This window comes from Ochlerotatus camptorhynchus, unplaced genomic scaffold, assembly GCF_037179485.1.
Source record: "Ochlerotatus camptorhynchus isolate MF236.1 unplaced genomic scaffold, CSIRO-AGI_Acam_v1.1 ptg000014l, whole genome shotgun sequence".
NCBI classification, from domain to species: domain Eukaryota; kingdom Metazoa; phylum Arthropoda; class Insecta; order Diptera; family Culicidae; genus Ochlerotatus; species Ochlerotatus camptorhynchus.
Window position 1 is genome coordinate 3,423,585 of NW_027040506.1, and position 15,713 is coordinate 3,439,297.

The 15,713-nt window shown below is 40.8% G+C and overlaps 1 protein-coding gene across 2 annotated transcripts in view; it reads right to left on the bottom strand.

Moving 5' to 3' along the window:
• Positions 1-13,824, bottom strand: part of LOC135701526 (EGFR adapter protein-like) — a 194,459-nt gene extending 180,635 nt beyond the window's left edge. Inside the window, exon 1 of one of the 2 annotated variants that reach the window (XM_065222349.1) lies at positions 13,506-13,824. The gene's annotated coding sequence lies outside the window, so the exon portion shown is untranslated. Of the gene's footprint in view, positions 1-6,516; positions 6,691-13,505 lie in introns of those variants that run through there. The other variant, XM_065222357.1, reaches the window with a different exon arrangement.
• Positions 13,825-15,713: the final 1,889 nt, after the last annotated feature.

Below are 15,713 nucleotides of genomic sequence, written 5' to 3' on the forward strand. Positions count from 1 at the left end.
TTGAACGGAGGTGAGCTGCCCGTTGGCATGCACAAGTGACTTGAAGAGATCTCGAAATTCAATCCCTTCTTCCGGATTCCCATCAAACTCTGGGATTCTAATCTCCGGAAGACGGACTGCTTGTGTAATCTGAGGCTGTACCTGACTTACTGACACTCGAGAAGTTGCTGGAATGTTCTCACGCGGCATTTTAGTGACAAGAGAAGATTTTAAATCAATGTACATGTTCTGAAATGAAACACGCTCTTCTGAGAGCTCTGCGGAATCGTCAGATTCTTCATAAGTTTCGATCTCGTCTTGGACCTCAGCAAACTTTTTCCACAAATCATCAAGTAGATCATTCCTAGTTGAACACTCAGTCGGTTAACAACGTCCCGGTCTCAGTCGCGCGGCATCTAGTTTTTTTCGGTGTTTTTTCCGCCCGAGCGGTTTTTTCACCCCCCATTGGGTGCCCCAAGTGACCAGTGTGCAACAGAGGAAGTGGAATTCCATGGGCCGAGCCCCTTGGAGTTGCCATCCAGCTTTAATCCACCCCGGTAATCCATCCGGTCGTCAAGCCATTTTTTCCATCATCGTGCCGACCCACCAACACCAATCATCACCACCAGCAGCAGCAAACGGACCATCTAGCTGCAACGGCTGATAGGTTGTTTACAACCGGCATAAGTATTAGACAATACATTTTGCAAGTCCATTGCCTCCCTATTGTAGTTTAATTTTGCCTCGTGGCGCGTGACTCTGTCTCTCACCCCTGGTAGGGGAGTATGGGTCATAGTGAGACAACTTTTTGCAAGTAGATATAAGTTTTTTTTTTTTTTTTTTTTTTCGATTTTTGTTTTTCTTTTTGATTTGTTCGTACGTCGGGCAAAAAATTTAATTACTAGTAATTAAAATTAATTAATTAGTGAAGGTTTTATTTTTTTTTTCCTTCTTAAGTGGTTGCGCACCGCTTTTGCGCAACACTTATGGCATCTTCCGATGCCTACGTTACGCGAACCAGATACTATGAACCGTCTTCGAAAGGACCATGGGTTGTCTTTTTTCGGCCCAAAAATAAACCTTTGAAAACTCTCGACATAACGAGAGATTTGCTGCGTAAGTATCCGGGAATCTTGGTACACAAAGAAAGATTCAACAAACTGCGTGTAGAAGCACCGACTTATGATGTGGCAAATAAAATTGCTGATCACGAGTTGTTTAGTGTTGAGTACAACATCTACATCCCTTCTCGAGATGTGGAGATAGAAGGCGTGGTCTCCGACGCGAGTCTGACTGTCGAGGACTTGAAACATGCCTCGGGAACTTTTAAAAACTCAACATTCGCTACCGCGCTAGTGAAGATACTGGATGTAAGGCAACTGCATTCAGCATCTTTGCTAGACGGTAAAAAAGTTTATAAACATTCAGACTCGTTCCGGGTGACTTTCGCAGGTGCAGTTCTCCCAAACTTTGTTAAAATTGATGGTGCTTTTTTTCCGGTGCGACTGTTTGTACAGAGGGTATATAATTGTACCAACTGCAAAAGGCTGGGACACTCGGCCAGCCATTGCGGCAACAAAACTCGTTGTGGCAAATGTGGTGAAAACCACAAAGAGGATTCTTGCCACAAAGAATCAGTAAAATGCGCTTATTGTGGCGAGAATCCTCACCCCTTGCAGGAGTGCCCGATGTACAAACAGCACTCCGATAAAGTGCAGCGTTCAATCTCTGGACGCTCCAAGCAGACATATGCTCAAATGTTGAAGGCTGCATCAGCCGTCCAAGATGCAAACCAATTTTCGGTTTTGTCAGTTGAAGAATCGGACTCTGACTCATCCGATGAAGGTGATTCTACGGTGGTACACGCACCTTCAAAAATAGACGGTTCCTCAAAAAGAAAATGCCCCTCCCCGAAAGTGCGCCGTAAGAAAACTAAAGTCACCTCCAGACGATTGCCAAATTCCCAGGGTAATGGGGATGAAAAAACAAAACCGAAGGCTCCTGTTGATCCAATCCCTGGATGCAGCAAGAATTTTCCGCCATTGCCCAACAAAGATAAAAAAAATAAAAAAGCTGCTCCTCAAACTTCTCAAAAGAAATCCAAGTCCGAACGAGGTTTGCTAGCTTTTTCGGACATTGTGGAATTCATATTAAACATGTTCAACATACAAGACCCTCTAAGAAGCTTAGTTTCTGCCTTGCTTCCAACGTTAGAATCATATCTTAAGCAATTGACTGTTTCATGGCCCCTCCTTGCATCAATCATATCTTTCGATGGATAATTCGTCGAACGAGGTTGAAGATATGATCACTGTGCTACAGTGGAACTGCCGTAGTCTAGTGCCTAAACTAGACTCGTTCAAATTTTTACTTCACAATTCTGATTGTGATATATTTGCTCTCTGTGAAACATGGCTTTCTTCCGATAAAGAACTCAACTTCCACGATTTTAACATTATTCGCCTGGATAGAGACGATTCTTATGGAGGAGTACTTTTAGGGATCAAAAAGTGCTACCCTTTCTACAAAATTTCCCTTCCTGCTCTATCAGGCGTCGAAATCGTCGCTTGCCAAATAAATGTGAAGAACAAAGATCTTTGCATAGCTTCAGTATACGTTCCACCAAGAACCTCCATTAGCCGTAGTCAACTCTGGAATCTAGTTTCGATTCTTCCATCCCCAGTATTAATTCTGGGTGATATGAACTCCCATGGTACTGGGTGGGGCGATCTATATGACGACAATAGAGCGGCTATTTTTTACGATTTATGTGACGATTTCAATTTGACTATTTTGAACACTGGTGAAGCGACACGTATAGCAAAACCTCCGGCTCGAGAAAGCCGACTCGACCTATCTTTGTGTTCAAGATCGCTATCATTGGATTGTCAGTGGAAGGTTATCAATGATCCCCATGGTAGCGATCATTTGCCAATCATCATTTCAATAAAGTGTGGCCCTCACTCTGCAGAACCATCTCGGGTTCCATTTGATCTTACAAGGAACATCGACTGGCAGAAATATGCAACGGCGGTGACAATCGGGGTCGAATCAATAGATGCGCTTCCACCATTGGAAGAATATCGATTCCTAGCCGATTTGATTTACAAAAGCTCACTGGAAGCACAAAAAAGAAAAGTTCCAAGTGCGCCCTTCAAAAGGAGACCAGCCACACCTGGATGGGACGAAGAATGCACAAAACTGTATGTAGAAAAATCTGATGCTTTCAAAGCTTTTCGTAGACACAAAACCTCCACTTACTTCGAGGAATATTCAAAGCTTGAGACAAAGCTGAAACAATTAATCAAAGCAAAAAAACGCGGTTATTGGCGCAATTTCGTCGAGGGACTCTCACGAGAAACCTCAATGAACACCTTGTGGAGGGTGGCTCGCAACATGCGTAACCGCTCATCTTTCAATGAGACTGAAGAATACTCCAACCGATGGATATTCGATTTCGCTAAAAAGGTCTGTCCGGACTCAGTTCCAGCACAAAATATTCTTCGAGAAGCGTCTCCTAGCGGCGGCTCTCTGGATAGACCATTCTCAATGCTGGATTTCTCTATGGCTCTTCTTTCATCGAACAACTCCTCACCGGGAAGCGATATGATTAAATTCAATCTTCTGAAAAATCTCCCAGATATCGCTAAAAGACGCTTGCTAGATTTATTCAATTCCTTGCTAGAAAACAACATTGTACCGCCTGAATGGAGACAGGTCAAAGTAATAGCCATTAAAAAACCTGGCAAATCAGCGTCTGACCATAACTCATACCGTCCGATTGCTATGCTTTCGTGCATTAGGAAATTGTTGGAGAAAATGATCCTTCGGAGACTCGATCACTGGGTCGAAACAAATAACTTGCTATCAAATACACAGTTTGGGTTCCGCAAGAGCAAAGGAACAAACGATTGTCTAGCGCTGCTTTCCACAGATATTCAACTGGCCTTTGCACACAAGGAGCAATTGGCTTCAGTATTCTTGGACATTAAGGGGGCTTTTGATTCAGTTTCCATTGAAATTCTGTCAGACAATCTGCACAGATGTGGACTTTCCGGAATTTTAAATAATTTCTTGTACAATTTGTTGTCAGAAAAGCAAATGAACTTTTCCCTTGGACAACTGACAACTTCCAGAATTAGCTACATGGGCCTGCCCCAAGGCTCATGTCTCAGCCCTCTTCTTTATAACTTTTATGTCAAAGATATCGACAACTGTTTGGCAGAACAATGCACGCTAAGACAACTTGCAGATGACGGTGTGGTTTCCGTAAGAGGTCCACATGCCGTGGACTTGCAAGGACCATTGCAAAATTCCTTAGATAACTTGTCTTCTTGGGCTATGAATCTAGGGATCGAATTCTCGCCGCAGAAAACTGAACTGGTAGTGTTTACTCGAAAGCGGTACCCAGCCCAAATGCATCTTAATCTTTTGGGCAGAAACATTACTCAATCATTGTCTTTCAAGTACCTTGGGGTCTGGTTTGATTCAAAGTGCACTTGGAATGCCCATATTACGTATTTGAAGCAAAAATGTCAGCAGAGGATCAACTTTCTCCGTTCAATTTGCGGCACATGGTGGGGTGCTCATCCGGGAGACCTCATAACGCTTTATAAAACAACTATTCTCTCTGTTCTAGAGTACGGCTCTTTCTGCTTTCTCTCGGCAAGAAAAAGTCACCTAATAAAATTGGAACGAATTCAATATCGTTGTCTGCGTATTGCTCTAGGCTGTATGCACTCAACGCATAACATGAGTCTCGAGGTTCTGGCAGGAGTAACACCCCTCCAGAACCGTTTCTGGGAGCTCTCTCTCAGAATACTAATCAAATGCAGAGTGACGAACACACTTATAATTGCTAATTTTGAAGAAATTCTTGGGCTGAACACACAATCTCGATTTATGAGAATCTACCACTACTACATATCATCAGATATGTGTCTTCCTTGTTATACTCCAGATCGTGCTCACTTCACCAATCGCAGTTCCTCAATTGAATATGATCTGACCATGAAACAAGCAACTCATGGGATTCCCGATCAACTTCGACCTATTATTATCCCACGTATTTTTACTGAAAAGTACCAACAAGTCAATTGCATGAAAAGATATTTTACAGACGGGTCCCGTCTCAATGGATCCACTGGCTTCGGTGTCTTCAATGAAAACTCTAGCGCCTTCCGCAAACTTCAGGAACCTTGTTCCGTTTTTGTTGCTGAGCTGGCAGCAATCAACTTCGCATTGGGGATGATTTCCAATATGCCCACAGACCATTACTTCATCTTCTCGGATAGTCTCAGTTCGATTGAGGCTATTCGGTCGATGAAACAAGGTAGGCACTCATCTTATTTCCTTTCAAAGGTAAGGGAGCAGATGTGTGTGCTGGTCGAAAGATCATATATGATTACCTTTGTATGGGTCCCCTCACATTGCTCAATCCCAGGCAATGAGAAGGCGGACTCTCTCGCAAAGGTGGGCGCGCAGGAAGGCGAATTGTATGACAGGCAAATTTCACACGATGAATTTTACCATTTAGTGCGTCAGAGTACCTTTTCGAGTTGGCAAACCGATTGGGACACTGGAAATCTTGGACGGTGGTTACATTCAATTATTCCTAATGTTTCTTCGAGAGCGTGGTTTAAAGGCTTGGGCTTAAGTCGTGACTTCATTCGCGTGATGAGTAGACTTATGTCCAACCACTACTCGCTAGATGCTCATCTCAATAGAATAAACCTCGTGGACAGCAACATCTGTCGGTGTGGAAACGGTTACGATGACATCGAACACGCAGTTTGGCAATGTACGGATAATGACGCCGCCAGAGAGCGACTTTTGAATACCCTCGAGGCCCAAGGAAGACAACCCTATGTTCCTATCAGAGACGTGTTGGCAACCCGTGATCTCTGCTATATGCAGTCCGTTTATGTTTTTCTTCAAATGTCTAGTATAAGAATTTAATTCCTTTTGTCTTTTGTCTCTCTTTATTAGTTTTTGTTTGTCTTGTCCCCCCGTCTCGATGAGTCTCATCGTCGCCCACTGGTCACCCACCATAGCCGGTCGAACTCCGGACGAAGCTAGAACAGCACTACCGTTCATACTGGCGACAACGCTCTGATGAGACAACGAAACCCTACCCCAAGCTCCTCCCCTGATCCTATCCTTCGAAAATGTACCCTTCTAACCTCGAGTAAGCCGCGAGTAATCGGCCCAACTCCTACTAGACATAGAATTAAGTGAATTTTGTTACACACAGTGAACAATGAATTATCGGCTCCGTAAAGCTAACGCGATTGAGCCTTCCAAATAAACGAACTAGATAAAAAAAAAAAAAATCAAGTAGATCGATTCTGATCTGTACTTGTTGAACCATGCTGTCATAGTATCCATCATTGAAAGATTTAATAAGCCCTGCATAGCCGAGAATATTCGATCTGCGTCTGTATAAAATATTCAACCGACTTGCTACACTAGTGCGGTTTTTTTTCTTAGGAGATATTGGCATGATCGCGGACAAGCAACACGAAACCAGTGACGTACCTGTTAGCAAGGATAACCTGTGTTCTGCTTTCGGTGGCTCTGCGACGCGCGATGGCCGCTGAGTTGATCTCACGCTTTCTGAGGTGACAATAGGTGGCCACACGTGCTTAAGCTGCCAAATTCTTCGACCAATGCGATTGTGTCGACCAAAGGGTGTATCCCTGACACAACAAATCACTGCTGCAGTACACACTTTTTGACCCGATAGTTATCCGGCGGGACGAAATCCCGGGTTTCGACACCACTGTTTAGTACTTAACTTTTTACAGAACGAGCGACCTCGAAAGCGAACAACCCAACAAATAGAAACTGACCGAGCGAAAATGGAAGACCTTCTTTCAACTACGTCGATGCACACTGGTGTAGAGTTGTAATACTCGAAAGCATTTTATTGTACCCCTTTGGGCTATTTATACGAATTGCAATACTGATAAAAAGAGGATATAACATGCGATATAATTCTAGGGCTTCAATCCAGTATCGATTTCAGTTCAATGAATAAATTTTATAGCAAATCTTCATGTTTGAAACTAATTCACGTTTAAAGAAACTTACTCACTACAATACAACACACTCTTATTGCATATCTATTTACGCTTCTATACAGCTGTTATCCTGCTGTTTAGTTGTGTGTGAACTTGAAAAGCACTTACTCAACCTTTACCAGATTATGCAATAATCACTACACAGCTTTCTCTTGAAGCCGAGTTAAATATTATCTACGCTTTTTTTTTTGTTGGAGGGATTGATTGAGATTATTTTGCTGCGAGAAACAAATTATTCGAAATTAGTTAGTGTTGAACCAAATAAATAAATAAAACAAAACTTACAGTCATTAGACTCAATTGTTTAATAAAAAAACAATTCATAGTTAAAATCAAACTACACAATTATTTAATTTGGCTTTAAATCTCAACAGACTTTTGGTCCGCTACATCACAACTGGCATCACTAGTGTGCATCTTTCAAAATGTAAAGATACAGACAAGCTCTGGAACCTGGTTGTAATTGAGCAATCCTCAAGGTTGTGCCAATGCCTAATTTCCACTCAATTCAATTCAGCACATACATGGTAGCACATGTTTTGAGCATAATCGTTCCCAAAACTACATGAAATATCAGAATATTCTCGAATTAAGCGAATATGTCAGACAAGGGATACCAGTGTAAAATAAGCTCAAAACTTGTACCTGGTTTAATTTCGGTATTTAAACTAGTGTTAACAACTTTTTGAATAAGCGGCACCGGTGGTGTAGTGGTAAGCAAGATTACCTCTCACCCCAGCAGACCTGGGTTCAATCCCAGTCGGCGCTACCGGGAACTGATCTGAGTCACAACATCTCTGTTCAGCCGGAAGTAAAGCCGTTGGTCCCCGGTTCATGTTGATGGGTCGATAGGTACGGTCCAGGTGTGGGAGCTGCCTCCCTGGCGTCGGTAGCATTGCTGCTCAGCACGGAAAACAAGATCGACGGAAAACAAATCTAGGATTTTTTTTTTTTTTTTAGTATGATATATGGGAAATGGATATAATTTCGGCATAAATGCCCCTAATTTGGGCCCATACATAAATTCAGCAATCGAAGAAAAATGATAAAAGTATTCGTTTGAACGATTGCTCGAAATATAATTCTAAAAACGTGAATTTCAGGCTAATTTTATAAAATTTCGTATATCTTCAAACAACATGTACAGCTTTTGTGTCTATGGCAATTTTTCATAAAATTTTACGTTTTACAACTTTGCCGAAAACAGTAAACCTTTATCTTGCAAAATAAAAAAAGTATGCATCGCTGCGCCATCTTTGCGGCCAAAGTTTGAACTATTTTCATCCACTAAATTGTAGTCCTAATTAATCCAAGAAACTTCACTGAAGACGTCAGCTCAATCGGATGCAATACCAGAGCGTTATTATTGTTTTCCCGCTAGATTTGATTCCAGGCCCACTGTGCAAAGAGATGTACGGAATACAATGTGAATCTAGGGATTGAGAATTTTTTGAAAATTTTATGAGAAAAAAGATTTTGGAACTAGGCAAGTGTTTCACATTCATAAATATAACGAGATTTTTGTCTTTGAAGTCGCCGTATTTAAAAGATCTCAGATTAAAAACACACCATGGCTCTTGGACATAGACACTATTTGAGCATTCTGATACTTCACTTCAAGTTTAGAATTACAATTGGACTTTCAAACAAATTGAGGAGTATCGTAGAGGAATTCTAGGGATCATGGTAAAATAATTCTGGATAGAATAATCAATCAAATTTAACTATAAATGTCTGGTAATTATACGACGCATTCAAGAAGCTTTCAGGAAAACTAGAGATGAATTCCAAAATAGTTCTGGAGACTATAATGGGGATTGCAAAATGAAATCGAAAGGAATTTCAGGGAACATTATAACAGTAAGTGGGAGTAGGATTCAAAGTGAAGTAACCATATGGCTGAAACTTAATGATGATATAACTGGATATAATCCTGAAACAACGCCTAATGATCACTTAAGGCTGAAAATCTTTTTTATGTTACTCAAAGAGAAATTTTGAGGAAAGCTGCTAGGGAATCTAATTCTTAATATAACTCAAACAATGCTTTACACCTTTTTAGTTTTTAAGCTAGTTTGAAGAATTTTAAGTAAATTTTGTAGCATATTAAAAAAAACTCTGAGTAGGATATTTAGATGAAATTTCCAAGGGTATTCCAGGGAGAAATTCAAGATAATTAAAATAGACTGAAGTAATGAAATTGGGTTATCAGCGGAATGCTTTAAATAAAACAGCGAACAACATCATCTTCCATTAATTCCACTTAATTAATTTTGGTATCCATGACGTATTTCAACAACAATGTGTTGTCTTCATCAGTGTCATTCTCACTAAAGAACTTATCAAAACCTAACCCCCTCAAGTACTCATGACGCAAGTTCTGAATGTGAGAGCATCATCGATACCCGAGAAAAGTCGGTTAACAAAATAAAAGCAAATCGATATTAAAGTTTGCAGTTCCTATCATAATGAAAACTCATTTTTTTTAGCCGGCGCCGGTGGTGTAGTGGTAAGCGTGACTGCTTTCTAGCACCCCAATGGATCTGGGTTCAATCCCAACCGAGGTCGGTGAGATTTTTCTGAGGGATAAAAATCTCTGGTCACGTCTTCCTTCGGAAGGGAAGTAAAGCCGTTGGTCCCGGCCCATGTGTGTTGTGAATGGGTGCGATATCCTACGCAGGTGTGGAAGCTGCCTTCCTGCACATTCGATTGCTGTCAATGGATGGCAATCGATGTCCGTCGGTGATTGGCACTAGATTGCGGAACAGAGACCGACGGAATGAAGAAAACTTATTTTGATTTCAATTGTCGCGACAGAAGTCTGATATCATCTTGTGCTTTCATTATGCAGTCAAGACTTTTAAATCCTTAACTTGAAGTTCTGCTGTTAATTTCTTGTTTAAAATTTGATTTAAGTTGAACTAGCCATTATAGTTTATTTGTTTTGTTTAACACATTTTAGGTCATTCGTGACTAGCCCGAGGTGACAAATCAAATCTTTCAGCCTGAGAAGCATGGATGCTAACCATTTACGACAGGCCCGTATTCAGTCAAACATTTTGAATGGAAAATCAGTAATCAAATTGATTTCTTTTAAAACAGAATTAGTTTTCCGTTTGATTCAACATTGTAAAATTTTACTCTCATTTTTTCTGTGTTAACCGTTAAGTCAACTAAAATGAGATCAAATGGAGTATTCAAAATAAGTTAACATCATAACAGCAAATTCTGATTTCAATTTGATCTCTAACTTTGCTCGGGTATAGATACGGTTTTTGTTGGAAATCGTCCATTTCCTTGGGGGCATCGGAACATATCTGGGGGCACCGAAACATGCCCAGGAGATCCAATATGACCGTGGATTCTCAATAGGGCCTTTACTGGCCAAGTTCTGCAACATCATGTAGCTTGATGTGTCGCACGACGGGTTTTAATACTAGTTGAGAATCGGCCACTTCCCCGAGGGAACCGGAATATATCCGGGAAAGCTAATGAAAATCCATGAAGTTGGATTTGGTTCATGTCAAGGATTTGGTTCGGTACGGGTTTTGGTTCATGTCGAGGATTCGCCAGTTCCTCGGGTGCACCGAAACATGTCCAGGAGGGCTAGTGTGACTGTGGACTCTTAACAAGGCCATTTCCAGCCGAGTTTTGAAAATTTATAAAGTTTGAGATGTCGCATGACGGGTTTTGGTTCTTGTCGAAAATTGGCCACTTCCTTGGGGGCATCGGAACATGCTCGAAAGGGTTAGTGTGACTATGGACTGTTAATAAGGCCATTACCGGCCAAGTTTTGTCAAATCATGTTGTTTAATGTATCGCACGACGGGTTTTGCATCTTGTCGAGAATTGGCCACTTCCCCGGAGGCACTGGAACATGCCCAGGAGGGCTAGTGTGACAGTGGATTCTCAATAATGCCATTACCCGCTAAGTTTTGCAAAATCATGAAGTTTTATATGTCACCCGACAGCTTTTGGTTCTTGTCGAGAATAAGCCACTTCCCCGGGGACACCGGAATATTTTTGATTCCTTGCTCCTGGGCATGTTTCCATGTCCCCGGAAACATGCCCAGGAGCAAGGAATCAAAAATATCTCCAAATGACAAAATGACAAGCGATCAACGAACCGAATGATACCCGTAAAAAAAGAACCATAGAGGTACAATGAAATGTATTGTAACCATACAATAGAATTTATTGTATTCACAATAAATCGTTCTGTCAACAACAATAAAATAACCATAGAATTTATTAATTCCACAATATAATCTATGGTAAATGGGGAAATCTACAATACAACAAGAGGGTTGTTATGTATCTAAACCATACGAAAAATCACTTTTTTCCCGAACAAACTTGAGCCATTTACCGTTAATTGTAATGTTGTTCTATTGTTGAAAATCCTTCCAATATGGGACGTGTTGTACATCGATTTTAATAACAATATGTTAAAATTTCTGGTACAATATACGTAAAATAAGATAGATTGTTGACAATAGATTTCGTTGTAACTGTTTTTTTTATTATTTTATGGTAATTTTATGGTTATTTTTTTTTTCGGGTAACGCTATGTCAGAAGTGGAAAGCAATAATGATATAATCTTCTTCCTTCTTTTTCATGACAAGCAGCCCGTGCGACACAGCAGCTCACTCGGGGCGGTAGAAGGAAACGAGCAAATTGTTGGCAAGCTGCTTCACGAAGTAAAGCCGAAGATGATACACGTGTGTTAGTGGGAATTTTTTTTGATATGTCTTTTCTCGATTCAGATCAAGCTATGTCCTCATCCGTGTATATTGTAACAAAGCAGACAAGTAATATATCATTATCATTCCATCACACCGATCCAGCTGTGTTGCAGTGAGAGTTTGTCGTGGTAGTCGTAGCAAGCGTTTTGTCTGTATCGTTGGTTGCTTTATGTGTTTGGATTCGCTGCCCAGGAGGGAACTTTTCTGGGATGCCCAATATGATCATGGACCATTGGTATAGCCGGAATTGGTCCAATTACATCATTTGAGTGAGAAAATATTATGTTCACCGTGTATATAATTATTACAGTAAAGCTGAATGCCGTCCCAAAGTGACCCCAACGGAAAGTGGCATAACTCCGGAACCATGCATTGATCATCGGAACCATGATGAAAAACTTGAATAGATTCCCGACAAAATGCAACTAGTTGTGCAGAAAAATATTGAGGAATGATGAGCTTATTGAAGTTTAAAATCTATGCAAATTTAGACGTTAGGCACGAAAATGATGAGAATACTGACAACATGAAAAAGTATTGCCAAAGCACCCAAGTAACCAACAAGCCCGCTAATTCGCCTTTTTGCAATAAAAGGCTAATATGCTTCTAATATAAAGCTTAGCATGCCCTATGTTAGCCGTGTATCAGCCTTATATTGCAAAAAGGCGAATTAGCTGGCTTGTTGGTTACTTGGGCAGTGATTTACCACATTTTAAAGTAACGTTCATAACATTCATTTGCTTATCGCTGCCATGCCGAAATTTAATTCGACCTAACAGTAGTGTGCTGCTAAATTTGCGGTAGCCAAATAAACATATGGAAATAGTTTGTTAACAGAGTGCGGCACTGCTTCGTCATACTCCACTTCGCGTTGGCAAATCCCCCCTTTAAATCAGGAATTCGACATCCCCGAAAAATGTTCACATCGACATCGAAAACTTGAAAAATGTTCTCATTCTTAAAATATTTGTAAACCTCCCGGATTTGCTTGGGATACCCCCGGAGAACTGATATTGTGTCGCCGTTTGTCTGACTTCCGACTTTCGAACCTACATCTGACCTTACGTCCCACTTTCACGGAAATCATGAATTTAAGATTGTTGACAGCTCTTTTGCAATGCTACCAGTCGCGTCAGAAATCAATTAATCAGCTACATACAGATAATTTGAATCTGAATGCACAATATTTGGTGTCCAAAACTGGTCTGCGACCAGAACCTAACATGTAGTAAATATCAATGCTATTTAATTTTATACGAGAAAGACAATTGTCAACGGTAGGTGGATTAATCCGGTTTTTAATTCAATACTTCATCCATTCTGCCACATAATAATTATGATAGATAAACATGAACGACTATAGAGGATCATCAACAATTTTACGTGGTTTTAGACTAATTAACTTTCAAAAGTGTTCGGATTTGTGGACTACCTGACGGTATTTATTAATATCAACTCACCAACTGATGCGTTCTGCGTGAAGGTATCGGATAAGCTGCATTAATAAGTAGCAAAGATCGTCTACCTCAGCAGATGACTGTCTAGAACTACATAAAGTCGTATCTCAGCTTATGTACCAGGTAAGGTATTTCAATAACAAAACAAAGTAAAAAATAATACGCAATACTCTACATTACAATCGTAGAACAACGTAACTTCCCGTAGGTCTTGTTATCACACGAACCTACATCAACTTACCTAAGTAAACACAATCGTCCATCAGGAAAAAAAAAACACATCCACTTTCCCGGGATATATCAAACACAATTATGCTCACTTAGAAACACCAGTTAGGTTCAGTGACCAACAACCGCCTCACCCTCTCTAATGACAACAATTATTATCTTCTCTCTAGTGCTTCATCTCCAGTATCAAATAGCAACTTTTCACAGGTAAGTACACCCAGCAAACTCACGAAGGCCGCCAACACTGAACATTTCCCACGCAATCCAGTCCAGCAGTACTACACAATTTATCCTCAATCACCAAGGGAAAGCCTTCGATCCTTTCGGTACCACGCTCGCCAACCGACTAACGAAACTAATTTCCAGCAGTTGAAATTTAATCTTTCACCAGGGAAAATCCTAGCCGCAGCTCAGTTTTCCCAACCCCAAGTCAGGATTCAACCGAGATCCGAGAGTGAGATATGAGAGCGCGAGGAAAAACATGGCTCTCACCCGCCACGTGGACCACAGGGCAGGCGACTCTCTGTTGATGTAATAATTGTAATATGACGAAAACAGATGTTCACTTGGCCGCCAAAACAAATCTCCCTTGCTCCCCGTTGTTTACATTTGAGCGAGCGTGATACCGGCGGAAGTTGCCTATGAAGAAAGCAAACGGAGCGGCAACCGTGTTTGCGCCGGCTTCGTGAGAGTGAGTGCAGTTTCATTCATGATTACGATTTTCGTAGTGGGCGATGGGCGGAAGAGTGATGCGCTGGTCTGGGTGATGGATGAGGGTGCTCATGGAAGCGAAGGGAGTGGTGCGGACTAGCATCTAGACGAACATTACAAAAAGTAATAAACACATTGATCGGTTCTCTTCATTTCCGACACACACAGGAAAGATATTAAATTTTAACGACATCGTGTAATTTTAAGCTGAGCTTGACAAAAACAACGCATTTGTTAACAAGAGTGCAAGTAGGTATATGGTGCAAGCAAGGTTGCAATATGGCCGATTTTTGCGGTACACGTAAGTGCAAAGCTAACAACATCTGATCCTTCTTACACTCAATATAACCACCAATGATCTTATTTTTGAATAATAAAAAAGGAAGTGTTACTGCTACCTAAAGATACAACAAATTTAAACAACACTTCTCAGTAACGGCACCGGTGGTGTAGTGGTAAGCGCGATTACCTCTCACCCCAGTCGGCGCCGCCGGGATGTTCTGAGGCATAACATCTCTGATCACGCCTTCCTTCGGATGGGAAGTAAAGCCGTTGGTCCCCGGTTTATGAGTTGATGGGTCGATAGGTAGGGTCCAGGTGTGGGAGCTGCCTTCCTGGCACGTCGGTAGCATTGGTGCTCGTGCTGATCGACGGAAAAAACAAACCAAAGAAAAAAAAAACACTTCTCAGTGCTAAATATTGCCTACCAATTATCAACCTTGTTCGATTCTCGTTCGGAACCTTTGGGTAATCCGCATTGCATATCGGGAAATTCCTCATTGAAGCGGGATAAAAATCCATCTGAAGATTCTAGTGCAATGAGTAAGCTCTCTTCAATAAATGAACTTTTTGAAAAGATAATTTTCAAAAGAATAATGCTTCACATTAATACGAACTCATTTTTTTCCAGATGAGCAGTTTGAATTTCGCCATGGGCATTGAACTAATCATCAACTCTTAAGAGTTACTAATTTAATTCTAACAAACAAATCTGTTGAAAAAGTTAAATTTTTCACTCTATGTTATGAAACTATTATAACCATTATTAAACTGACATAATTCTACAGGCCTACGATCGACTACCAGTTGGAGCTGGAGTTCCTAATGTTTGCCGATGACCTGTGTTCGAGTATTTTGCTGCAAATTACTAAAGGTAGATATTTTCGCTACTCTTTTTTTTTTAAATGAAAGATTTCTCCCAATGCTTCCAAAAATCTACTTCTAAGCTTCCGCCTAGAGCCTAGAGCCTCCTATTTGAAACGCAGTAGTATTCACATAATCACTATGAACGGAGTTCCAATTTCTTGGTCTAGTAAAGTGAAATAAGCAAAGTTTCATGAAAATCGGAGAAGTTTTATTTTTTATCCTATTTGGCCTAGAACTGGTCGGAATTAATGGTAAATTTTTGGATTCTTCCATTCCATTTCAAGTAAGTTTTGAGGTTAATTGTGGATTCCTATACCAGGAATAAATGTAAAGCAATTTTGGGAAGCACTTCAATGGAATTTGA